We start from the raw sequence: 26,905 nt of genomic DNA, 5'->3' as shown, positions 1-26,905 counted from the left end.
GCATTGTGTAATAGCATAAGCTGTATTCGACTGAAAAAAGGTTTTTCGAGTAAGTTTTCTAGCCTGAACTGGTTGAATTTGGGTCTTCTTGATGGCAAACAAGGTTTTTCCTGCACTTTCATTCATTAAAGGTGCAAACTGGCTTATGTCAATTTTGAGCGTTTCAGAGCGAGAGAAGCGTCTTTTTGCATTGTGTAATAGCATAAGCTGTATTGGACTGAAAAAAGGTTTTTCGAGTAAGTTTTCTAGCTTGAACTGGTTGAATTTGGATCTTCTTGATGGCAAACAAGGTTTTTCCTGCACTTTCATTCATTAAGGGTGAAAAGTGGCTTATGTCAATTTTGAGCGTTTCAGAGCGAGAGAAGCGTCTTTTTGCATTGTACAATAGCATAAGCTGTATTTGTCAGAAAAAAGGTTTTTCACTGAGGTTTCCTAGCCTGATCAGTTTGAATTTGGGTCTTCTTGAAGGCAAATAAGGTTTTTCCTGCACTTTCATTCATTAAGGGTGAAAAGTGGCTTATGTCAATTTTGAGCGTTTCAGAGCGAGAGAAGCCTCTTTTTGCATTGTACAATAGCATAAGCTGTATTTGTCTGAAAAAAGGTTTTTCACTGAGGTTTCTTAGCCTGAACAGGTTGAATTTGGATCTTCTTGATGGCAAACAAGGTTTTTCCTGTGCTTTCATTCATTAAGGGTGAAAAGTGGCTTATGTCAATTTTGAGCGTTTCAGAGCGAGACAAGCGTCTTTTTGCATTGTGTAATAGCATAAGCTGTATTGGACTGAAAAAAGGTTTTTCACTGAGGTTTCCTAGCCTGAACTGGTTGAATTTGGGTCTTCTTGATGGCAAACAAGGTTTTTCTTGCACTTTCATTCATTAAGGGTGAAAAGTGGCTTATGTCAATTTTGAGCGTTTCAGAGCGAGAGAAGCGTCTTTTTGCATTGTACAATAGCATAAGCTGTATTTGTCTGAAAAAAGGTTTTTCGAGTAAGTTTTCTAGCTTGAACTGGTTGAATTTGGATCTTCTTGATGGCAAATAAGGTTTTTCCTGCACTTTCATTCATTAAGGGTGAAAAGTGGCTTATGTCAATTTTGAGCGTTTCAGAGCGAGAGAAGCGTCTTTTTGCATTGTACAATAGCATAAGCTGTATTTGTCTGAAAAAAGGTTTTTCACTGAGGTTTCTTAGCCTGAACAGGTTGAATTTGGATCTTCTTGATGGCAAACAAGGTTTTTCCTGCACTTTCATTCATTAAGGGTGAAAAGTGGCTTATGTCAATTTTGAGCGTTTCAGAGCGAGAGAAGCGTCTTTTTGCATTGTACAATAGCATAAGCTGTATTTGTCTGAAAAAAGGTTTTTCGAGTAAGTTTTCTAGCTTGAACTGGTTGAATTTGGATCTTCTTGATGGCAAACAAGGTTTTTCCTGTGCTTTCATTCATTAAGGGTGAAAAGTGGCTTATGTCAATTTTGAGCGTTTCAGAGCGAGAGAAGCGTCTTTTTGCATTGTACAATAGCATAAGCTGTATTTGTCTGAAAAAAGGTTTTTCGAGTAAGTTTTCTAGCTTGAACTGGTTGAATTTGGATTTTCTTGATGGCAAACAAGGTTTTTCCTGCACTTTCATTCATTAAGGGTGAAAAGTGGCTTATGTCAATTTTGAGCGTTTCAGAGCGAGAGAAGCGTCTTTTTGCATTGTACAATAGCATAAGCTGTATTGGACTGAAAAAAGGTTTTTCACTGAGGTTTTCTAGCCTGAACTGGTTGAATTTGGGTCTTCTTGATGGCAAAGAAGGTTTTTCCTGCACTTTCATTCATTAAAGGTGCAAACTGGCTTATGTCAATTTTGAGCGTTTCAGAGCGAGAGAAGCGTCTTTTTGCATTGTACAATAGCATAAGCTGTATTTGTCAGAAAAAAGGTTTTTCACTGAGGTTTCCTAGCCTGATCAGGTTGAATTTGGGTCTTCTTGAAGACAAATAAGGTTTTTCCTGCACTTTCATTCATTAAAGGTGCAAACTGGCTTATGTCAATTTTGAGCGTTTCAGAGCGAAACAAGCGTCTTTTTGCATTGTGTAATAGCATAAGCTGTATTGGACTGAAAAAAGGTTTTTCACTGAGGTTTCCTAGCCTGAACTGGTTAAATTTGGGTCTTCTTGATGGCAAACAAGGTTTTTCCTGCACTTTCATTCATTAAGGGTGAAAAGTGGCTTATGTCAATTTTGAGCGTTTCAGAGCGAGAGAAGCGTCTTTTTGCATTGTACAATAGCATAAGCTGTATTTGTCTGAAAAAAGGTTTTTCGAGTAAGTTTTCTAGCTTGAACTGGTTGAATTTGGATCTTCTTGATGGCAAACAAGGTTTTTCCTGTGCTTTCATTCATTAAGGGTGAAAAGTGGCTTATGTCAATTTTGAGCGTTTCAGAGCGAGAGAAGCGTCTTTTTGCATTGTACAATAGCATAAGCTGTATTTGTCTGAAAAAAGGTTTTTCGAGTAAGTTTTCTAGCTTGAACTGGTTGAATTTGGATCTTCTTGATGGCAAACAAGGTTTTTCCTGCACTTTCATTCATTAAGGGTGAAAAGTGGCTTATGTCAATTTTGAGCGTTTCAGAGCGAGAGAAGCGTCTTTTTGCATTGTACAATAGCATAAGCTGTATTTGTCAGAAAAAAGGTTTTTCACTGAGGTTTCCTAGCCTGATCAGGTTGAATTTGGGTCTTCTTGAAGGCAAATAAGGTTTTTCCTGCACTTTCATTCATTAAGGGTGAAAAGTGGCTTATGTCAATTTTGAGCGTTTCAGAGCGAGAGAAGCGTCTTTTTGCATTGTACAATAGCATAAGCTGTATTTGTCTGAAAAAAGGTTTTTCACTGAGGTTTCTTAGCCTGAACAGGTTGAATTTGGATCTTCTTGATGGCAAACAAGGTTTTTCCTGTGCTTTCATTCATTAAGGGTGAAAAGTGGCTTATGTCAATTTTGAGCGTTTCAGAGCGAGACAAGCGTCTTTTTGCATTGTGTAATAGCATAAGCTGTATTGGACTGAAAAAAGGTTTTTCACTGAGGTTTCCTAGCCTGAACTGGTTGAATTTGGGTCTTCTTGATGGCAAACAAGGTTTTTCCTGCACTTTCATTCATTAAGGGTGAAAAGTGGCTTATGTCAATTTTGAGCGTTTCAGAGCGAGAGAAGCGTCTTTTTGCATTGTACAATAGCATAAGCTGTATTTGTCTGAAAAAAGGTTTTTCGAGTAAGTTTTCTAGCTTGAACTGGTTGAATTTGGATCTTCTTGATGGCAAACAAGGTTTTTCCTGTGCTTTCATTCATTAAGGGTGAAAAGTGGCTTATGTCAATTTTGAGCGTTTCAGAGCGAGAGAAGCGTCTTTTTGCATTGTACAATAGCATAAGCTGTATTTGTCTGAAAAAAGGTTTTTCGAGTAAGTTTTCTAGCTTGAACTGGTTGAATTTGGATCTTCTTGATGGCAAACAAGGTTTTTCCTGCACTTTCATTCATTAAGGGTGAAAAGTGGCTTATGTCAATTTTGAGCGTTTCAGAGCGAGAGAAGCGTCTTTTTGCATTGTACAATAGCATAAGCTGTATTGGACTGAAAAAAGGTTTTTCACTGAGGTTTTCTAGCCTGAACTGGTTGAATTTGGGTCTTCTTGATGGCAAAGAAGGTTTTTCCTGCACTTTCATTCATTAAAGGTGCAAACTGGCTTATGTCAATTTTGAGCGTTTCAGAGCGAGAGAAGCGTCTTTTTGCATTGTACAATAGCATAAGCTGTATTTGTCAGAAAAAAGGTTTTTCACTGAGGTTTCCTAGCCTGATCAGGTTGAATTTGGGTCTTCTTGAAGACAAATAAGGTTTTTCCTGCACTTTCATTCATTAAAGGTGCAAACTGGCTTATGTCAATTTTGAGCGTTTCAGAGCGAAACAAGCGTCTTTTTGCATTGTGTAATAGCATAAGCTGTATTGGACTGAAAAAAGGTTTTTCACTGAGGTTTCCTAGCCTGAACTGGTTAAATTTGGGTCTTCTTGATGGCAAACAAGGTTTTTCCTGCACTTTCATTCATTAAGGGTGAAAAGTGGCTTATGTCAATTTTGAGCGTTTCAGAGCGAGAGAAGCGTCTTTTTGCATTGTACAATAGCATAAGCTGTATTTGTCTGAAAAAAGGTTTTTCGAGTAAGTTTTCTAGCTTGAACTGGTTGAATTTGGATCTTCTTGATGGCAAACAAGGTTTTTCCTGTGCTTTCATTCATTAAGGGTGAAAAGTGGCTTATGTCAATTTTGAGCGTTTCAGAGCGAGAGAAGCGTCTTTTTGCATTGTACAATAGCATAAGCTGTATTTGTCTGAAAAAAGGTTTTTCGAGTAAGTTTTCTAGCTTGAACTGGTTGAATTTGGATCTTCTTGATGGCAAACAAGGTTTTTCCTGCACTTTCATTCATTAAGGGTGAAAAGTGGCTTATGTCAATTTTGAGCGTTTCAGAGCGAGAGAAGCGTCTTTTTGCATTGTACAATAGCATAAGCTGTATTTGTCAGAAAAAAGGTTTTTCACTGAGGTTTCCTAGCCTGATCAGGTTGAATTTGGGTCTTCTTGAAGGCAAATAAGGTTTTTCCTGCACTTTCATTCATTAAGGGTGAAAAGTGGCTTATGTCAATTTTGAGCGTTTCAGAGCGAGAGAAGCGTCTTTTTGCATTGTACAATAGCATAAGCTGTATTTGTCTGAAAAAAGGTTTTTCACTGAGGTTTCTTAGCCTGAACAGGTTGAATTTGGATCTTCTTGATGGCAAACAAGGTTTTTCCTGTGCTTTCATTCATTAAGGGTGAAAAGTGGCTTATGTCAATTTTGAGCGTTTCAGAGCGAGACAAGCGTCTTTTTGCATTGTGTAATAGCATAAGCTGTATTGGACTGAAAAAAGGTTTTTCACTGAGGTTTCCTAGCCTGAACTGGTTGAATTTGGGTCTTCTTGATGGCAAACAAGGTTTTTCCTGCACTTTCATTCATTAAGGGTGAAAAGTGGCTTATGTCAATTTTGAGCGTTTCAGAGCGAGAGAAGCGTCTTTTTGCATTGTACAATAGCATAAGCTGTATTTGTCTGAAAAAAGGTTTTTCGAGTAAGTTTTCTAGCTTGAACTGGTTGAATTTGGATCTTCTTGATGGCAAACAAGGTTTTTCCTGTGCTTTCATTCATTAAGGGTGAAAAGTGGCTTATGTCAATTTTGAGCGTTTCAGAGCGAGAGAAGCGTCTTTTTGCATTGTACAATAGCATAAGCTGTATTTGTCTGAAAAAAGGTTTTTCGAGTAAGTTTTCTAGCTTGAACTGGTTGAATTTGGATCTTCTTGATGGCAAACAAGGTTTTTCCTGCACTTTCATTCATTAAGGGTGAAAAGTGGCTTATGTCAATTTTGAGCGTTTCAGAGCGAGAGAAGCGTCTTTTTGCATTGTACAATAGCATAAGCTGTATTGGACTGAAAAAAGGTTTTTCACTGAGGTTTTCTAGCCTGAACTGGTTGAATTTGGGTCTTCTTGATGGCAAAGAAGGTTTTTCCTGCACTTTCATTCATTAAAGGTGCAAACTGGCTTATGTCAATTTTGAGCGTTTCAGAGCGAGAGAAGCGTCTTTTTGCATTGTACAATAGCATAAGCTGTATTTGTCAGAAAAAAGGTTTTTCACTGAGGTTTCCTAGCCTGATCAGGTTGAATTTGGGTCTTCTTGAAGACAAATAAGGTTTTTCCTGCACTTTCATTCATTAAAGGTGCAAACTGGCTTATGTCAATTTTGAGCGTTTCAGAGCGAAACAAGCGTCTTTTTGCATTGTGTAATAGCATAAGCTGTATTGGACTGAAAAAAGGTTTTTCACTGAGGTTTCCTAGCCTGAACTGGTTGAATTTGGGTCTTCTTGAAGGCAAACAAGGTTTTTCCTGCACTTTCATTCATTAAAGGTGCAAACTGGCTTATGTCAATTTTGAGCGTTTCAGAGCGAGAGAAGCGTCTTTTTGCATTGTACAATAGCATAAGCTGTATTGGACTGAAAAAAGGTTTTTCACTGAGGTTTCCTAGCCTGAACTGGTTGAATTTGGGTCTTCTTGATGGCAAACAAGGTTTTTCCTGCACTTTCATTCATTAAGGGTGAAAAGTGGCTTATGTCAATTTTGAGCGTTTCAGAGCGAGAGAAGCGTCTTTTTGCATTGTACAATAGCATAAGCTGTATTTGTCTGAAAAAAGGTTTTTCACTGAGGTTTCTTAGCCTGAACAGGTTGAATTTGGATCTTCTTGATGGCAAACAAGGTTTTTCCTGTGCTTTCATTCATTAAGGGTGAAAAGTGGCTTATGTCAATTTTGAGCGTTTCAGAGCGAGACAAGCGTCTTTTTGCATTGTGTAATAGCATAAGCTGTATTGGACTGAAAAAAGGTTTTTCACTGAGGTTTCCTAGCCTGAACTGGTTGAATTTGGGTCTTCTTGATGGCAAACAAGGTTTTTCCTGCACTTTCATTCATTAAGGGTGAAAAGTGGCTTATGTCAATTTTGAGCGTTTCAGAGCGAGAGAAGCGTCTTTTTGCATTGTACAATAGCATAAGCTGTATTTGTCTGAAAAAAGGTTTTTCGAGTAAGTTTTCTAGCTTGAACTGGTTGAATTTGGATCTTCTTGATGGCAAACAAGGTTTTTCCTGTGCTTTCATTCATTAAGGGTGAAAAGTGGCTTATGTCAATTTTGAGCGTTTCAGAGCGAGAGAAGCGTCTTTTTGCATTGTACAATAGCATAAGCTGTATTTGTCTGAAAAAAGGTTTTTCGAGTAAGTTTTCTAGCTTGAACTGGTTGAATTTGGATCTTCTTGATGGCAAACAAGGTTTTTCCTGCACTTTCATTCATTAAGGGTGAAAAGTGGCTTATGTCAATTTTGAGCGTTTCAGAGCGAGAGAAGCGTCTTTTTGCATTGTACAATAGCATAAGCTGTATTGGACTGAAAAAAGGTTTTTCACTGAGGTTTTCTAGCCTGAACTGGTTGAATTTGGGTCTTCTTGATGGCAAAGAAGGTTTTTCCTGCACTTTCATTCATTAAAGGTGCAAACTGGCTTATGTCAATTTTGAGCGTTTCAGAGCGAGAGAAGCGTCTTTTTGCATTGTACAATAGCATAAGCTGTATTTGTCAGAAAAAAGGTTTTTCACTGAGGTTTCCTAGCCTGATCAGGTTGAATTTGGGTCTTCTTGAAGACAAATAAGGTTTTTCCTGCACTTTCATTCATTAAAGGTGCAAACTGGCTTATGTCAATTTTGAGCGTTTCAGAGCGAAACAAGCGTCTTTTTGCATTGTGTAATAGCATAAGCTGTATTGGACTGAAAAAAGGTTTTTCACTGAGGTTTCCTAGCCTGAACTGGTTGAATTTGGGTCTTCTTGAAGGCAAACAAGGTTTTTCCTGCACTTTCATTCATTAAAGGTGCAAACTGGCTTATGTCAATTTTGAGCGTTTCAGAGCGAGAGAAGCGTCTTTTTGCATTGTACAATAGCATAAGCTGTATTGGACTGAAAAAAGGTTTTTCACTGAGGTTTCCTAGCCTGAACTGGTTGAATTTGGGTCTTCTTGATGGCAAACAAGGTTTTTCCTGCACTTTCATTCATTAAGGGTGAAAAGTGGCTTATGTCAATTTTGAGCGTTTCAGAGCGAGACAAGCGTCTTTTTGCATTGTGTAATAGCATAAGCTGTATTCGACTGAAAAAAGGTTTTTCGAGTAAGTTTTCTAGCCTGAACTGGTTGAATTTGGGTCTTCTTGATGGCAAACAAGGTTTTTCCTGCACTTTCATTCATTAAAGGTGCAAACTGGCTTATGTCAATTTTGAGCGTTTCAGAGCGAGAGAAGCGTCTTTTTGCATTGTGTAATAGCATAAGCTGTATTGGACTGAAAAAAGGTTTTTCACTGAGGTTTTCTAGCCTGAACTGGTTGAATTTGGGTCTTCTTGATGGCAAAGAAGGTTTTTCCTGCACTTTCATTCATTAAAGGTGCAAACTGGCTTATGTCAATTTTGAGCGTTTCAGAGCGAGAGAAGCGTCTTTTTGCATTGTACAATAGCATAAGCTGTATTTGTCAGAAAAAAGGTTTTTCACTGAGGTTTCCTAGCCTGATCAGGTTGAATTTGGGTCTTCTTGAAGACAAATAAGGTTTTTCCTGCACTTTCATTCATTAAAGGTGCAAACTGGCTTATGTCAATTTTGAGCGTTTCAGAGCGAAACAAGCGTCTTTTTGCATTGTGTAATAGCATAAGCTGTATTGGACTGAAAAAAGGTTTTTCACTGAGGTTTCCTAGCCTGAACTGGTTGAATTTGGGTCTTCTTGAAGGCAAACAAGGTTTTTCCTGCACTTTCATTCATTAAAGGTGCAAACTGGCTTATGTCAATTTTGAGCGTTTCAGAGCGAGACAAGCGTCTTTTTGCATTGTACAATAGCATAAGCTGTATTTGTCTGAAAAAAGGTTTTTCGAGTAAGTTTTCTAGCTTGAACTGGTTGAATTTGGATCTTCTTGATGGCAAACAAGGTTTTTCCTGCACTTTCATTCATTAAGGGTGAAAAGTGGCTTATGTCAATTTTGAGCGTTTCAGAGCGAGAGAAGCGTCTTTTTGCATTGTACAATAGCATAAGCTGTATTTGTCAGAAAAAAGGTTTTTCACTGAGGTTTCCTAGCCTGATCAGGTTGAATTTGGGTCTTCTTGAAGGCAAATAAGGTTTTTCCTGCACTTTCATTCATTAAAGGTGCAAACTGGCTTATGTCAATTTTGAGCGTTTCAGAGCGAGAGAAGCGTCTTTTTGCATTGTACAATAGCATAAGCTGTATTTGTCAGAAAAAAGGTTTTTCACTGAGGTTTCCTAGCCTGATCAGGTTGAATTTGGGTCTTCTTGAAGGCAAATAAGGTTTTTCCTGCACTTTCATTCATTAAGGGTGAAAAGTGGCTTATGTCAATTTTGAGCGTTTCAGAGCGAGAGAAGCGTCTTTTTGCATTGTACAATAGCATAAGCTGTATTGGACTGAAAAAAGGTTTTTCACAGAGGTTTCCTAGCCTGAACTGGTTGAATTTGGGTCTTCTTGATGGCAAACAAGGTTTTTCCTGCACTTTCATTCATTAAGGGTGAAAAGTGGCTTATGTCAATTTTGAGCGTTTCAGAGCGAGACAAGCGTCTTTTTGCATTGTGTAATAGCATAAGCTGTATTCGACTGAAAAAAGGTTTTTCGAGTAAGTTTTCTAGCCTGAACTGGTTGAATTTGGGTCTTCTTGATGGCAAACAAGGTTTTTCCTGCACTTTCATTCATTAAAGGTGCAAACTGGCTTATGTCAATTTTGAGCGTTTCAGAGCGAGAGAAGCGTCTTTTTGCATTGTGTAATAGCATAAGCTGTATTGGACTGAAAAAAGGTTTTTCGAGTAAGTTTTCTAGCTTGAACTGGTTGAATTTGGATCTTCTTGATGGCAAACAAGGTTTTTCCTGCACTTTCATTCATTAAGGGTGAAAAGTGGCTTATGTCAATTTTGAGCGTTTCAGAGCGAGAGAAGCGTCTTTTTGCATTGTACAATAGCATAAGCTGTATTTGTCAGAAAAAAGGTTTTTCACTGAGGTTTCCTAGCCTGATCAGTTTGAATTTGGGTCTTCTTGAAGGCAAATAAGGTTTTTCCTGCACTTTCATTCATTAAGGGTGAAAAGTGGCTTATGTCAATTTTGAGCGTTTCAGAGCGAGAGAAGCCTCTTTTTGCATTGTACAATAGCATAAGCTGTATTTGTCTGAAAAAAGGTTTTTCACTGAGGTTTCTTAGCCTGAACAGGTTGAATTTGGATCTTCTTGATGGCAAACAAGGTTTTTCCTGTGCTTTCATTCATTAAGGGTGAAAAGTGGCTTATGTCAATTTTGAGCGTTTCAGAGCGAGACAAGCGTCTTTTTGCATTGTGTAATAGCATAAGCTGTATTGGACTGAAAAAAGGTTTTTCACTGAGGTTTCCTAGCCTGAACTGGTTGAATTTGGGTCTTCTTGATGGCAAACAAGGTTTTTCTTGCACTTTCATTCATTAAGGGTGAAAAGTGGCTTATGTCAATTTTGAGCGTTTCAGAGCGAGAGAAGCGTCTTTTTGCATTGTACAATAGCATAAGCTGTATTTGTCTGAAAAAAGGTTTTTCGAGTAAGTTTTCTAGCTTGAACTGGTTGAATTTGGATCTTCTTGATGGCAAATAAGGTTTTTCCTGCACTTTCATTCATTAAGGGTGAAAAGTGGCTTATGTCAAATTTCAGAGCGAGAGAAGCGTCTTTTTGCATTGTACAATAGCATAAGCTGTATTTGTCAGAAAAAAGGTTTTTCACTGAGGTTTCCTAGCCTGATCAGGTTGAATTTGGGTCTTCTTGAAGGCAAATAAGGTTTTTCCTGCACTTTCATTCATTAAGGGTGAAAAGTGGCTTATGTCAATTTTGAGCGTTTCAGAGCGAGAGAAGCGTCTTTTTGCATTGTACAATAGCATAAGCTGTATTTGTCTGAAAAAAGGTTTTTCACTGAGGTTTCTTAGCCTGAACAGGTTGAATTTGGATCTTCTTGATGGCAAACAAGGTTTTTCCTGTGCTTTCATTCATTAAGGGTGAAAAGTGGCTTATGTCAATTTTGAGCGTTTCAGAGCGAGACAAGCGTCTTTTTGCATTGTGTAATAGCATAAGCTGTATTGGACTGAAAAAAGGTTTTTCACTGAGGTTTCCTAGCCTGAACTGGTTGAATTTGGGTCTTCTTGATGGCAAACAAGGTTTTTCCTGCACTTTCATTCATTAAGGGTGAAAAGTGGCTTATGTCAATTTTGAGCGTTTCAGAGCGAGAGAAGCGTCTTTTTGCATTGTACAATAGCATAAGCTGTATTTGTCTGAAAAAAGGTTTTTCGAGTAAGTTTTCTAGCTTGAACTGGTTGAATTTGGATCTTCTTGATGGCAAACAAGGTTTTTCCTGCACTTTCATTCATTAAAGGTGCAAACTGGCTTATGTCAATTTTGAGCGTTTCAGAGCGAGACAAGCGTCTTTTTGCATTGTACAATAGCATAAGCTGTATTTGTCTGAAAAAAGGTTTTTCGAGTAAGTTTTCTAGCTTGAACTGGTTGAATTTGGATCTTCTTGATGGCAAACAAGGTTTTTCCTGCACTTTCATTCATTAAGGGTGAAAAGTGGCTTATGTCAATTTTGAGCGTTTCAGAGCGAGAGAAGCGTCTTTTTGCATTGTACAATAGCATAAGCTGTATTTGTCAGAAAAAAGGTTTTTCACTGAGGTTTCCTAGCCTGATCAGGTTGAATTTGGGTCTTCTTGAAGGCAAATAAGGTTTTTCCTGCACTTTCATTCATTAAGGGTGAAAAGTGGCTTATGTCAATTTTGAGCGTTTCAGAGCGAGAGAAGCGTCTTTTTGCATTGTACAATAGCATAAGCTGTATTGGACTGAAAAAAGGTTTTTCACTGAGGTTTCCTAGCCTGAACTGGTTGAATTTGGGTCTTCTTGATGGCAAACAAGGTTTTTCCTGCACTTTCATTCATTAAGGGTGAAAAGTGGCTTATGTCAATTTTGAGCGTTTCAGAGCGAGACAAGCGTCTTTTTGCATTGTGTAATAGCATAAGCTGTATTCGACTGAAAAAAGGTTTTTCGAGTAAGTTTTCTAGCCTGAACTGGTTGAATTTGGGTCTTCTTGATGGCAAACAAGGTTTTTCCTGCACTTTCATTCATTAAAGGTGCAAACTGGCTTATGTCAATTTTGAGCGTTTCAGAGCGAGACAAGCGTCTTTTTGCATTGTGTAATAGCATAAGCTGTATTGGACTGAAAAAAGGTTTTTCGAGTAAGTTTTCTAGCCTGAACTGGTTGAATTTGGGTCTTCTTGATGGCAAACAAGGTTTTTCCTGCACTTTCATTCATTAAAGGTGCAAACTGGCTTATGTCAATTTTGAGCGTTTCAGAGCGAGACAAGCGTCTTTTTGCATTGTACAATAGCATAAGCTGTATTTGTCTGAAAAAAGGTTTTTTACTGAGGTTTCTTAGCCTGAAGAGGTTGAATTTGGATCTTCTTGATGGCAAACAAGGTTTTTCCTGTGCTTTCATTCATTAAGGGTGAAAAGTGGCTTATGTCAATTTTGAGCGTTTCAGAGCGAGAGAAGCGTCTTTTTGCATTGTACAATAGCATAAGCTGTATTTGTCTGAAAAAAGGTTTTTCGAGTAAGTTTTCTAGCTTGAACTGGTTGAATTTGGATCTTCTTGATGGCAAACAAGGTTTTTCCTGCACTTTCATTCATTGAAGGTGCAAACTGGCTTATGTCAATTTTGAGCGTTTCAGAGCGAGACAAGCGTCTTTTTGCATTGTGTAATAGCATAAGCTGTATTGGACTGAAAAAAGGTTTTTCACTGAGGTTTCCTAACCTGAACTGGTTGAATTTGGGTCTTCTTGATGGCAAACAAGGTTTTTCCTGTGCTTTCATTCATTAATGGTGAAAAGTGGCTTATGTCAATTTTGAGCGTTTCAGAGCGAGAGAAGCGTCTTTTTGCATTGTACAATAGCATAAGCTGTATTTGTCAGAAAAAAGGTTTTTCACTGAGGTTTCCTAGCCTGATCAGGTTGAATTTGGGTCTTCTTGAAGGCAAATAAGGTTTTTCCTGCACTTTCATTCATTAAGGGTGAAAAGTGGCTTATGTCAATTTTGAGCGTTTCAGAGCGAGAGAAGCGTCTTTTTGCATTGTACAATAGCATAAGCTGTATTTGTCTGAAAAAAGGTTTTTCGAGTAAGTTTTCTAGCTTGAACTGGTTGAATTTGGATCTTCTTGATGGCAAACAAGGTTTTTCCTGTGCTTTCATTCATTAAGGGTGAAAAGTGGCTTATGTCAATTTTGAGCGTTTCAGAGCGAGAGAAGCGTCTTTTTGCATTGTACAATAGCATAAGCTGTATTTGTCTGAAAAAAGGTTTTTCGAGTAAGTTTTCTAGCTTGAACTGGTTGAATTTGGATCTTCTTGATGGCAAACAAGGTTTTTCCTGCACTTTCATTCATTAAGGGTGAAAAGTGGCTTATGTCAATTTTGAGCGTTTCAGAGCGAGAGAAGCGTCTTTTTGCATTGTACAATAGCATAAGCTGTATTGGACTGAAAAAAGGTTTTTCACTGAGGTTTTCTAGCCTGAACTGGTTGAATTTGGGTCTTCTTGATGGCAAAGAAGGTTTTTCCTGCACTTTCATTCATTAAAGGTGCAAACTGGCTTATGTCAATTTTGAGCGTTTCAGAGCGAGAGAAGCGTCTTTTTGCATTGTACAATAGCATAAGCTGTATTTGTCAGAAAAAAGGTTTTTCACTGAGGTTTCCTAGCCTGATCAGGTTGAATTTGGGTCTTCTTGAAGACAAATAAGGTTTTTCCTGCACTTTCATTCATTAAAGGTGCAAACTGGCTTATGTCAATTTTGAGCGTTTCAGAGCGAAACAAGCGTCTTTTTGCATTGTGTAATAGCATAAGCTGTATTGGACTGAAAAAAGGTTTTTCACTGAGGTTTCCTAGCCTGAACTGGTTGAATTTGGGTCTTCTTGAAGGCAAACAAGGTTTTTCCTGCACTTTCATTCATTAAAGGTGCAAACTGGCTTATGTCAATTTTGAGCGTTTCAGAGCGAGAGAAGCGTCTTTTTGCATTGTACAATAGCATAAGCTGTATTTGTTAGAAAAAAGGTTTTTCACTGAGGTTTCCTAGCCTGATCAGGTTGAATTTGGGTCTTCTTGAAGGCAAATAAGGTTTTTCCTGCACTTTCATTCATTAAGGGTGAAAAGTGGCTTATGTCAATTTTGAGCGTTTCAGAGCGAGAGAAGCGTCTTTTTGCATTGTACAATAGCATAAGCTGTATTGGACTGAAAAAAGGTTTTTCACTGAGGTTTCCTAGCCTGAACTGGTTGAATTTGGGTCTTCTTGATGGCAAACAAGGTTTTTCCTGCACTTTCATTCATTAAGGGTGAAAAGTGGCTTATGTCAATTTTGAGCGTTTCAGAGCGAGACAAGCGTCTTTTTGCATTGTGTAATAGCATAAGCTGTATTCGACTGAAAAAAGGTTTTTCGAGTAAGTTTTCTAGCCTGAACTGGTTGAATTTGGGTCTTCTTGATGGCAAACAAGGTTTTTCCTGCACTTTCATTCATTAAAGGTGCAAACTGGCTTATGTCAATTTTGAGCGTTTCAGAGCGAGACAAGCGTCTTTTTGCATTGTGTAATAGCATAAGCTGTATTGGACTGAAAAAAGGTTTTTCGAGTAAGTTTTCTAGCCTGAACTGGTTGAATTTGGGTCTTCTTGATGGCAAACAAGGTTTTTCCTGCACTTTCATTCATTAAAGGTGCAAACTGGCTTATGTCAATTTTGAGCGTTTCAGAGCGAGACAAGCGTCTTTTTGCATTGTACAATAGCATAAGCTGTATTTGTCTGAAAAAAGGTTTTTTACTGAGGTTTCTTAGCCTGAAGAGGTTGAATTTGGATCTTCTTGATGGCAAACAAGGTTTTTCCTGTGCTTTCATTCATTAAGGGTGAAAAGTGGCTTATGTCAATTTTGAGCGTTTCAGAGCGAGAGAAGCGTCTTTTTGCATTGTACAATAGCATAAGCTGTATTTGTCTGAAAAAAGGTTTTTCGAGTAAGTTTTCTAGCTTGAACTGGTTGAATTTGGATCTTCTTGATGGCAAACAAGGTTTTTCCTGTGCTTTCATTCATTAAGGGTGAAAAGTGGCTTATGTCAATTTTGAGCGTTTCAGAGCGAGAGAAGCGTCTTTTTGCATTGTGTAATAGCATAAGCTGTATTGGACTGAAAAAAGGTTTTTCGAGTAAGTTTTCTAGCTTGAACTGGTTGAATTTGGATCTTCTTGATGGCAAACAAGGTTTTTCCTGCACTTTCATTCATTAAGGGTGAAAAGTGGCTTATGTCAATTTTGAGCGTTTCAGAGCGAGAGAAGCGTCTTTTTGCATTGTACAATAGCATAAGCTGTATTTGTCAGAAAAAAGGTTTTTCACTGAGGTTTCCTAGCCTGATCAGGTTGAATTTGGATCTTCTTGATGGCAAACAAGGTTTTTCCTGCGCTTTCATTCATTAAGGGTGAAAAGTGGCTTATGTCAATTTTGAGCGTTTCAGAGCGAGACAAGTGTCTTTTTGCATTGTGTAATAGCATAAGCTGTATTGGACTGAAAAAAGGTTTTTCGAGTAAGTTTTCTAGCCTGAACTGGTTGAATTTGGGTCTTCTTGATGGCAAAGAAGGTTTTTCCTGCACTTTCATTCATTAAAGGTGCAAACTGGCTTATGTCAATTTTGAGCGTTTCAGAGCGAGAGAAGCGTCTTTTTGCATTGTACAATAGCATAAGCTGTATTTGTCAGAAAAAAGGTTTTTCACTGAGGTTTCCTAGCCTGATCAGGTTGAATTTGGGTCTTCTTGAAGACAAATAAGGTTTTTCCTGCACTTTCATTCATTAAAGGTGCAAACTGGCTTATGTCAATTTTGAGCGTTTCAGAGCGAAACAAGCGTCTTTTTGCATTGTGTAATAGCATAAGCTGTATTGGACTGAAAAAAGGTTTTTCACTGAGGTTTCCTAGCCTGAACTGGTTGAATTTGGGTCTTCTTGAAGGCAAACAAGGTTTTTCCTGCACTTTCATTCATTAAAGGTGCAAACTGGCTTATGTCAATTTTGAGCGTTTCAGAGCGAGAGAAGCGTCTTTTTGCATTGTACAATAGCATAAGCTGTATTTGTTAGAAAAAAGGTTTTTCACTGAGGTTTCCTAGCCTGATCAGGTTGAATTTGGGTCTTCTTGAAGGCAAATAAGGTTTTTCCTGCACTTTCATTCATTAAGGGTGAAAAGTGGCTTATGTCAATTTTGAGCGTTTCAGAGCGAGAGAAGCGTCTTTTTGCATTGTACAATAGCATAAGCTGTATTGGACTGAAAAAAGGTTTTTCACTGAGGTTTCCTAGCCTGAACTGGTTGAATTTGGGTCTTCTTGATGGCAAACAAGGTTTTTCCTGCACTTTCATTCATTAAGGGTGAAAAGTGGCTTATGTCAATTTTGAGCGTTTCAGAGCGAGACAAGCGTCTTTTTGCATTGTGTAATAGCATAAGCTGTATTCGACTGAAAAAAGGTTTTTCGAGTAAGTTTTCTAGCCTGAACTGGTTGAATTTGGGTCTTCTTGATGGCAAACAAGGTTTTTCCTGCACTTTCATTCATTAAAGGTGCAAACTGGCTTATGTCAATTTTGAGCGTTTCAGAGCGAGACAAGCGTCTTTTTGCATTGTGTAATAGCATAAGCTGTATTGGACTGAAAAAAGGTTTTTCGAGTAAGTTTTCTAGCCTGAACTGGTTGAATTTGGGTCTTCTTGATGGCAAACAAGGTTTTTCCTGCACTTTCATTCATTAAAGGTGCAAACTGGCTTATGTCAATTTTGAGCGTTTCAGAGCGAGACAAGCGTCTTTTTGCATTGTACAATAGCATAAGCTGTATTTGTCTGAAAAAAGGTTTTTTACTGAGGTTTCTTAGCCTGAAGAGGTTGAATTTGGATCTTCTTGATGGCAAACAAGGTTTTTCCTGTGCTTTCATTCATTAAGGGTGAAAAGTGGCTTATGTCAATTTTGAGCGTTTCAGAGCGAGAGAAGCGTCTTTTTGCATTGTACAATAGCATAAGCTGTATTTGTCTGAAAAAAGGTTTTTCGAGTAAGTTTTCTAGCTTGAACTGGTTGAATTTGGATCTTCTTGATGGCAAACAAGGTTTTTCCTGTGCTTTCATTCATTAAGGGTGAAAAGTGGCTTATGTCAATTTTGAGCGTTTCAGAGCGAGAGAAGCGTCTTTTTGCATTGTGTAATAGCATAAGCTGTATTGGACTGAAAAAAGGTTTTTCGAGTAAGTTTTCTAGCTTGAACTGGTTGAATTTGGATCTTCTTGATGGCAAACAAGGTTTTTCCTGCACTTTCATTCATTAAGGGTGAAAAGTGGCTTATGTCAATTTTGAGCGTTTCAGAGCGAGAGAAGCGTCTTTTTGCATTGTACAATAGCATAAGCTGTATTTGTCAGAAAAAAGGTTTTTCACTGAGGTTTCCTAGCCTGATCAGGTTGAATTTGGATCTTCTTGATGGCAAACAAGGTTTTTCCTGCGCTTTCATTCATTAAGGGTGAAAAGTGGCTTATGTCAATTTTGAGCGTTTCAGAGCGAGACAAGTGTCTTTTTGCATTGTGTAATAGCATAAGCTGTATTGGACTGAAAAAAGGTTTTTCGAGTAAGTTTTCTAGCTTGAACTGGTTGAATTTGGATCTTCTTGATGGCAAATAAGGTTTTTCCTGCACTTTCATTCATTAAGGGTGAAAAGTGGCTTATGTCAATTTTGAGCGTTTCAGAGCGAGAGAAGCGTCTTTTTGCATTGTACAATAGCATAAGCTGTATTTGTCTGAAAAAAGGTTTTTCGAGTAAGTTTTCTAGCTTGAACTGGTTGAATTTGGATCTTCTTGATGGCAAACAAGGTTTTTCCTGTGCTTTCATTCATTAAGGGTGAAAAGTGGCTTATGTCAATTTTGAGCGTTTCAGAGCGAGAGAAGCGTCTTTTTGCATTGTACAATAGCATAAGCTGTATTTGTCTGAAAAAAGGTTTTTCGAGTAAGTTTTCTAGCTTGAACTGGTTGAATTTGGATCTTCTTGATGGCAAATAAGGTTTTTCCTGCACTTTCATTCATTAAGGGTGAAAAGTGGCTTATGTCAATTTTGAGCGTTTCAGAGCGAGAGAAGCGTCTTTTTGCATTGTACAATAGCATAAGCTGTATTTGTCAGAAAAAAGGTTTTTCACTGAGGTTTCCTAGCCTGATCAGGTTGAATTTGGGTCTTCTTGAAGGCAAATAAGGTTTTTCCTGCACTTTCATTCATTAAGGGTGAAAAGTGGCTTATGTCAATTTTGAGCGTTTCAGAGCGAGAGAAGCGTCTTTTTGCATTGTACAATAGCATAAGCTGTATTTGTCTGAAAAAAGGTTTTTCACTGAGGTTTCTTAGCCTGAACAGGTTGAATTTGGATCTACTTGATGGCAAACAAGGTTTTTCCTGTGCTTTCATTCATTAAGGGTGAAAAGTGGCTTATGTCAATTTTGAGCGTTTCAGAGCGAGACAAGCGTCTTTTTGCATTGTGTAATAGCATAAGCTGTATTGGACTGAAAAAAGGTTTTTCACTGAGGTTTCCTAGCCTGAACTGGTTGAATTTGGGTCTTCTTGATGGCAAACAAGGTTTTTCCTGCACTTTCATTCATTAAGGGTGAAAAGTGGCTTATGTCAATTTTGAGCGTTTCAGAGCGAGAGAAGCGTCTTTTTGCATTGTACAATAGCATAAGCTGTATTTGTCAGAAAAAAGGTTTTTCACTGAGGTTTCCTAGCCTGATCAGGTTGAATTTGGGTCTTCTTGAAGGCAAATAAGGTTTTTCCTGCACTTTCATTCATTAAAGGTGCAAACTGGCTTATGTCAATTTTGAGCGTTTCAGAGCGAGAGAAGCGTCTTTTTGCATTGTACAATAGCATAAGCTGTATTTGTCAGAAAAAAGGTTTTTCACTGAGGTTTCCTAGCCTGATCAGGTTGAATTTGGGTCTTCTTGAAGGCAAATAAGGTTTTTCCTGCACTTTCATTCATTAAAGGTGCAAACTGGCTTATGTCAATTTTGAGCGTTTCAGAGCGAGAGAAGCGTCTTTTTGCATTGTACAATAGCATAAGCTGTATTTGTCAGAAAAAAGGTTTTTCACTGAGGTTTCCTAGCCTGATCAGGTTGAATTTGGGTCTTCTTGATGGCAAACAAGGTTTTTCCTGCACTTTCATTCATTAAGGGTGAAAAGTGGCTTATGTCAATTTTGAGCGTTTCAGAGCGAGACAAGCGTCTTTTTGCATTGTGTAATAGCATAAGCTGTATTCGACTGAAAAAAGGTTTTTCGAGTAAGTTTTCTAGCCTGAACTGGTTGAATTTGGGTCTTCTTGATGGCAAACAAGGTTTTTCCTGCACTTTCATTCATTAAAGGTGCAAACTGGCTTATGTCAATTTTGAGCGTTTCAGAGCGAGACAAGCGTCTTTTTGCATTGTGTAATAGCATAAGCTGTATTGGACTGAAAAAAGGTTTTTCACTGAGGTTTCCTAGCCTGAACTGGTTGAATTTGGGTCTTCTTGATGGCAAACAAGGTTTTTCCTGCACTTTCATTCATTAAGGGTGAAAAGTGGCTTATGTCAATTTTGAGCGTTTCAGAGCGAGAGAAGCGTCTTTTTGCATTGTACAATAGCATAAGCTGTATTTGTCTGAAAAAAGGTTTTTCGAGTAAGTTTTCTAGCTTGAACTGGTTGAATTTGGATCTTCTTGATGGCAAACAAGGTTTTTCCTGTGCTTTCATTCATTAAAGGTGCAAACTGGCTTATGTCAATTTTGAGCGTTTCAGAGCGAGACAAGCGTCTTTTTGCATTGTGTAATAGCATAAGCTGTATTGGACTGAAAAAAGGTTTTTCACTGAGGTTTCCTAGCCTGATCAGGTTGAATTTGGGTCTTCTTGAAGGCAAATAAGGTTTTTCCTGCACTTTCATTCATTAAAGGTGCAAACTGGCTTATGTCAATTTTGAGCGTTTCAGAGCGAGAGAAGCGTCTTTTTGCATTGTACAATAGCATAAGCTGTATTTGTCAGAAAAAAGGTTTTTCACTGAGGTTTCCTAGCCTGATCAGGTTGAATTTGGGTCTTCTTGAAGGCAAACAAGGTTTTTCCTGCACTTTCATTCATTAAAGGTGCAAACTGGCTTATGTCAATTTTGAGCGTTTCAGAGCGAGAGAAGCGTCTTTTTGCATTGTACAATAGCATAAGCTGTATTTGTCAGAAAAAAGGTTTTTCACTGAGGTTTCCTAGCCTGATCAGGTTGAATTTGGGTCTTCTTGAAGACAAATAAGGTTTTTCCTGCACTTTCATTCATTAAAGGTGCAAACTGGCTTATGTCAATTTTGAGCGTTTCAGAGCGAAACAAGCGTCTTTTTGCATTGTGTAATAGCATAAGCTGTATTGGACTGAAAAAAGGTTTTTCACTGAGGTTTCCTAGCCTGAACTGGTTGAATTTGGGTCTTCTTGAAGGCAAACAAGGTTTTTCCTGCACTTTCATTCATTAAAGGTGCAAACTGGCTTATGTCAATTTTGAGCGTTTCAGAGCGAGACAAGCGTCTTTTTGCATTGTACAATAGCATAAGCTGTATTTGTCTGAAAAAAGGTTTTTCGAGTAAGTTTTCTAGCTTGAACTGGTTGAATTTGGATCTTCTTGATGGCAAACAAGGTTTTTCCTGCACTTTCATTCATTAAGGGTGAAAAGTGGCTTATGTCAATTTTGAGCGTTTCAGAGCGAGAGAAGCGTCTTTTTGCATTGTACAATAGCATAAGCTGTATTTGTCAGAAAAAAGGTTTTTCACTGAGGTTTCCTAGCCTGATCAGGTTGAATTTGGGTCTTCTTGAAGGCAAATAAGGTTTTTCCTGCACTTTCATTCATTAAAGGTGCAAACTGGCTTATGTCAATTTTGAGCGTTTCAGAGCGAGAGAAGCGTCTTTTTGCATTGTACAATAGCATAAGCTGTATTTGTCAGAAAAAAGGTTTTTCACTGAGGTTTCCTAGCCTGATCAGGTTGAATTTGGGTCTTCTTGAAGGCAAATAAGGTTTTTCCTGCACTTTCATTCATTAAAGGTGCAAACTGGCTTATGTCAATTTTGAGCGTTTCAGAGCGAGAGAAGCGTCTTTTTGCATTGTACAATAGCATAAGCTGTATTTGTCAGAAAAAAGGTTTTTCACTGAGGTTTCCTAGCCTGATCAGGTTGAATTTGGGTCTTCTTGATGGCAAACAAGGTTTTTCCTGCACTTTCATTCATTAAGGGTGAAAAGTGGCTTATGTCAATTTTGAGCGTTTCAGAGCGAGACAAGCGTCTTTTTGCATTGTGTAATAGCATAAGCTGTATTCGACTGAAAAAAGGTTTTTCGAGTAAGTTTTCTAGCCTGAACTGGTTGAATTTGGGTCTTCTTGATGGCAAACAAGGTTTTTCCTGCACTTTCATTCATTAAAGGTGCAAACTGGCTTATGTCAATTTTGAGCGTTTCAGAGCGAGACAAGCGTCTTTTTGCATTGTGTAATAGCATAAGCTGTATTGGACTGAAAAAAGGTTTTTCACTGAGGTTTCCTAGCCTGAACTGGTTGAATTTGGGTCTTCTTGATGGCAAACAAGGTTTTTCCTGCACTTTCATTCATTAAGGGTGAAAAGTGGCTTATGTCAATTTTGAGCGTTTCAGAGCGAGAGAAGCGTCTTTTTGCATTGTACAATAGCATAAGCTGTATTTGTCTGAAAAAAGGTTTTTCGAGTAAGTTTTCTAGCTTGAACTGGTTGAATTTGGATCTTCTTGATGGCAAACAAGGTTTTTCCTGTGCTTTCATTCATTAAAGGTGCAAACTGGCTTATGTCAATTTTGAGCGTTTCAGAGCGAGAGAAGCGTCTTTTTGCATTGTACAATAGCATAAGCTGTATTTGTCAGAAAAAAGGTTTTTCACTGAGGTTTCCTAGCCTGATCAGGTTGAATTTGGGTCTTCTTGAAGACAAATAAGGTTTTTCCTGCACTTTCATTCATTAAAGGTGCAAACTGGCTTATGTCAATTTTGAGCGTTTCAGAGCGAAACAAGCGTCTTTTTGCATTGTGTAATAGCATAAGCTGTATTGGACTGAAAAAAGGTTTTTCACTGAGGTTTCCTAGCCTGAACTGGTTGAATTTGGGTCTTCTTGAAGGCAAACAAGGTTTTTCCTGCACTTTCATTCATTAAAGGTGCAAACTGGCTTATGTCAATTTTGAGCGTTTCAGAGCGAGACAAGCGTCTTTTTGCATTGTACAATAGCATAAGCTGTATTTGTCTGAAAAAAGGTTTTTCGAGTAAGTTTTCTAGCTTGAACTGGTTGAATTTGGATCTTCTTGATGGCAAACAAGGTTTTTCCTGCACTTTCATTCATTAAGGGTGAAAAGTGGCTTATGTCAATTTTGAGCGTTTCAGAGCGAGAGAAGCGTCTTTTTGCATTGTACAATAGCATAAGCTGTATTTGTCAGAAAAAAGGTTTTTCACTGAGGTTTCCTAGCCTGATCAGGTTGAATTTGGGTCTTCTTGAAGGCAAATAAGGTTTTTCCTGCACTTTCATTCATTAAAGGTGCAAACTGGCTTATGTCAATTTTGAGCGTTTCAGAGCGAGAGAAGCGTCTTTTTGCATTGTACAATAGCATAAGCTGTATTTGTCAGAAAAAAGGTTTTTCACTGAGGTTTCCTAGCCTGATCAGGTTGAATTTGGGTCTTCTTGAAGGCAAATAAGGTTTTTCCTGCACTTTCATTCATTAAAGGTGCAAACTGGCTTATGTCAATTTTGAGCGTTTCAGAGCGAGAGAAGCGTCTTTTTGCATTGTACAATAGCATAAGCTGTATTTGTCAGAAAAAAGGTTTTTCACTGAGGTTTCCTAGCCTGATCAGGTTGAATTTGGGTCTTCTTGATGGCAAACAAGGTTTTTCCTGCACTTTCATTCATTAAGGGTGAAAAGTGGCTTATGTCAATTTTGAGCGTTTCAGAGCGAGACAAGCGTCTTTTTGCATTGTGTAATAGCATAAGCTGTATTCGACTGAAAAAAGGTTTTTCGAGTAAGTTTTCTAGCCTGAACTGGTTGAATTTGGGTCTTCTTGATGGCAAACAAGGTTTTTCCTGCACTTTCATTCATTAAAGGTGCAAACTGGCTTATGTCAATTTTGAGCGTTTCAGAGCGAGACAAGCGTCTTTTTGCATTGTGTAATAGCATAAGCTGTATTGGACTGAAAAAAGGTTTTTCACTGAGGTTTCCTAGCCTGAACTGGTTGAATTTGGGTCTTCTTGATGGCAAACAAGGTTTTTCCTGCACTTTCATTCATTAAGGGTGAAAAGTGGCTTATGTCAATTTTGAGCGTTTCAGAGCGAGAGAAGCGTCTTTTTGCATTGTACAATAGCATAAGCTGTATTTGTCTGAAAAAAGGTTTTTCGAGTAAGTTTTCTAGCTTGAACTGGTTGAATTTGGATCTTCTTGATGGCAAACAAGGTTTTTCCTGTGCTTTCATTCATTAAGGGTGAAAAGTGGCTTATGTCAATTTTGAGCGTTTCAGAGCGAGAGAAGCGTCTTTTTGCATTGTGTAATAGCATAAGCTGTTTTGGACTGAAAAAAGGTTTTTCACTGAGGTTTTCTAGCCTGAACTGGTTGAATTTGGGTCTTCTTGATGGCAAAGAAGGTTTTTCCTGCACTTTCATTCATTAAAGGTGCAAACTGGCTTATGTCAATTTTGAGCGTTTCAGAGCGAGAGAAGCGTCTTTTTGCATTGTACAATAGCATAAGCTGTATTTGTCAGAAAAAAGGTTTTTCACTGAGGTTTCCTAGCCTGATCAGGTTGAATTTGGGTCTTCTTGAAGACAAATAAGGTTTTTCCTGCACTTTCATTCATTAAAGGTGCAAACTGGCTTATGTCAATTTTGAGCGTTTCAGAGCGAAACAAGCGTCTTTTTGCATTGTGTAATAGCATAAGCTGTATTGGACTGAAAAAAGGTTTTTCACTGAGGTTTCCTAGCCTGAACTGGTTGAATTTGGGTCTTCTTGAAGGCAAACAAGGTTTTTCCTGCACTTTCATTCATTAAAGGTGCAAACTGGCTTATGTCAATTTTGAGCGTTTCAGAGCGAGACAAGCGTCTTTTTGCATTGTACAATAGCATAAGCTGTATTTGTCTGAAAAAAGGTTTTTCGAGTAAGTTTTCTAGCTTGAACTGGTTGAATTTGGATCTTCTTGATGGCAAACAAGGTTTTTCCTGCACTTTCATTCATTAAGGGTGAAAAGTGGCTTATGTCAATTTTGAGCGTTTCAGAGCGAGAGAAGCGTCTTTTTGCATTGTACAATAGCATAAGCTGTATTTGTCAGAAAAAAGGTTTTTCACTGAGGTTTCCTAGCCTGATCAGGTTGAATTTGGGTCTTCTTGAAGGCAAATAAGGTTTTTCCTGCACTTTCATTCATTAAGGGTGAAAAGTGGCTTATGTCAATTTTGAGCGTTTCAGAGCGAGAGAAGCGTCTTTTTGCATTGTACAATAGCATAAGCTGTATTGGACTGAAAAAAGGTTTTTCACTGAGGTTTCCTAGCCTGAACTGGTTGAATTTGGGTCTTCTTGATGGCAAACAAGGTTTTTCCTGCACTTTCATTCATTAAGGGTGAAAAGTGGCTTATGTCAATTTTGAGCGTTTCAGAGCGAGACAAGCGTCTTTTTGCATTGTGTAATAGCATAAGCTGTATTCGACTGAAAAAAGGTTTTTCGAGTAAGTTTTCTAGCCTGAACTGGTTGAATTTGGGTCTTCTTGATGGCAAACAAGGTTTTTCCTGCACTTTCATTCATTAAAGGTGCAAACTGGCTTATGTCAATTTTGAGCGTTTCAGAGCGAGACAAGTGTCTTTTTGCATTGTGTAATAGCATAAGCTGTATTGGACTGAAAAAAGGTTTTTCACTGAGGTTTCCTAGCCTGATCTGGTTGAATTTGGGTCTTCTTGAAGGCAAATAAGGTTGTTCCTGCACTTTCATTCATTAAGGGTGAAAAGTGGCTTATGTCAATTTTGAGCGTTTCAGAGCGAGAGAAGCCTCTTTTTGCATTGTACAATAGCATAAGCTGTATTTGTCTGAAAAAAGGTTTTTCACTGAGGTTTCTTAGCCTGAACAGGTTGAATTTGGATCTTCTTGATGGCAAACAAGGTTTTTCCTGTGCTTTCATTCATTAAGGGTGAAAAGTGGCTTATGTCAATTTTGAGCGTTTCAGAGCGAGAGAAGCGTCTTTTTGCATTGTACAATAGCATAAGCTGTATTGGACTGAAAAAAGGTTTTTCACTGAGGTTTCCTAGCCTGAACTGGTTGAATTTGGGTCTTCTTGATGGCAAACAAGGTTTTTCCTGTGCTTTCATTCATTAAGGGTGAAAAGTGGCTTATGTCAATTTTGAGCGTTTCAGAGCGAGACAAGTGTCTTTTTGCATTGTGTAATAGCATAAGCTGTATTTGTCTGAAAAAAGGTTTTTTACTGAGGTTTCTTAGCCTGAAGAGGTTGAATTTGGATCTTCTTGATGGCAAACAAGGTTTTTCCTGTGCTTTCATTCATTAAGGGTGAAAAGTGGCTTATGTCAATTTTGAGCGTTTCAGAGCGAGAGAAGCGTCTTTTTGCATTGTGTAATAGCATAAGCTGTATTGGACTGAAAAAAGGTTTTTCGAGTAAGTTTTCTAGCTTGAACTGGTTGAATTTGGATCTTCTTGATGGCAAACAAGGTTTTTCCTGCACTTTCATTCATTAAGGGTGAAAAGTGGCTTATGTCAATTTTGAGCGTTTCAGAGCGAGAGAAGCGTCTTTTTGCATTGTGTAATAGCATAAGCTGTATTGGACTGAAAAAAGGTTTTTCGAGTAAGTTTTCTAGCTTGAACTGGTTGAATTTGGATCTTCTTGATGGCAAACAAGGTTTTTCCTGCACTTTCATTCATTAAGGGTGAAAAGTGGCTTATGTCAATTTTGAGCGTTTCAGAGCGAGAGAAGCGTCTTTTTGCATTGTACAATAGCATAAGCTGTATTTGTCAGAAAAAAGGTTTTTCACTGAGGTTTCCTAGCCTGATCAGGTTGAATTTGGGTCTTCTTGAAGGCAAATAAGGTTGTTCCTGCACTTTCATTCATTAAGGGTGAAAAGTGGCTTATGTCAATTTTGAGCGTTTCAGAGCGAGAGAAGCCTCTTTTTGCATTGTACAATAGCATAAGCTGTATTTGTCTGAAAAAAGGTTTTTCACTGAGGTTTCTTAGCCTGAACAGGTTGAATTTGGATCTTCTTGATGGCAAACAAGGTTTTTCCTGTGCTTTCATTCATTAAGGGTGAAAAGTGGCTTATGTCAATTTTGAGCGTTTCAGAGCGAGAGAAGCGTCTTTTTGCATTGTACAATAGCATAAGCTGTATTGGACTGAAAAAAGGTTTTTCACTGAGGTTTCCTAGCCTGAACTGGTTGAATTTGGGTCTTCTTGATGGCAAACAAGGTTTTTCCTGTGCTTTCATTCATTAAGGGTGAAAAGTGGCTTATGTCAATTTTGAGCGTTTCAGAGCGAGACAAGTGTCTTTTTGCATTGTGTAATAGCATAAGCTGTATTGGACTGAAAAAAGGTTTTTCGAGTAAGTTTTCTAGCCTGAACTGGTTGAATTTGGGTCTTCTTGATGGCAAACAAGGTTTTTCCTGCACTTTCATTCATTAAAGGTGCAAACTGGCTTATGTCAATTTTGAGCGTTTCAGAGCGAGAGAAGCGTCTTTTTGCATTGTACAATAGCATAAGCTGTATTTGTCAGAAAAAAGGTTTTTCACTGAGGTTTCCTAGCCTGATCAGGTTGAATTTGGGTCTTCTTGAAGGCAAATAAGGTTTTTCCTGCACTTTCATTCATTAAGGGTGAAAAGTGGCTTATGTCAATTTTGAGCGTTTCAGAGCGAGAGAAGCCTCTTTTTGCATTGTACAATAGCATAAGCTGTATTTGTCTGAAAAAAGGTTTTTCACTGAGGTTTCTTAGCCTGAACAGGTTGAATTTGGATCTTCTTGATGGCAAACAAGGTTTTTCCTGTGCTTTCATTCATTAAGGGTGAAAAGTGGCTTATGTCAATTTTGAGCGTTTCAGAGCGAGAGAGGCGTCTTTTTGCATTGTACAATAGCATAAGCTGTATTGGACTGAAAAAAGGTTTTTCACTGAGGTTTCCTAGCCTGAACTGGTTGAATTTGGGTCTTCTTGATGGCAAACAAGGTTTTTCCTGCACTTTCATTCATTAAGGGTGAAAAGTGGCTTATGTCAATTTTGAGCGTTTCAGAGCGA

Source organism: Pagrus major, chromosome 16 (genome assembly GCF_040436345.1).
Source record: "Pagrus major chromosome 16, Pma_NU_1.0".
In the NCBI taxonomy this organism is placed as follows: domain Eukaryota; kingdom Metazoa; phylum Chordata; class Actinopteri; order Spariformes; family Sparidae; genus Pagrus; species Pagrus major.
Note: the sequence above shows the minus strand (reverse complement) of the source record.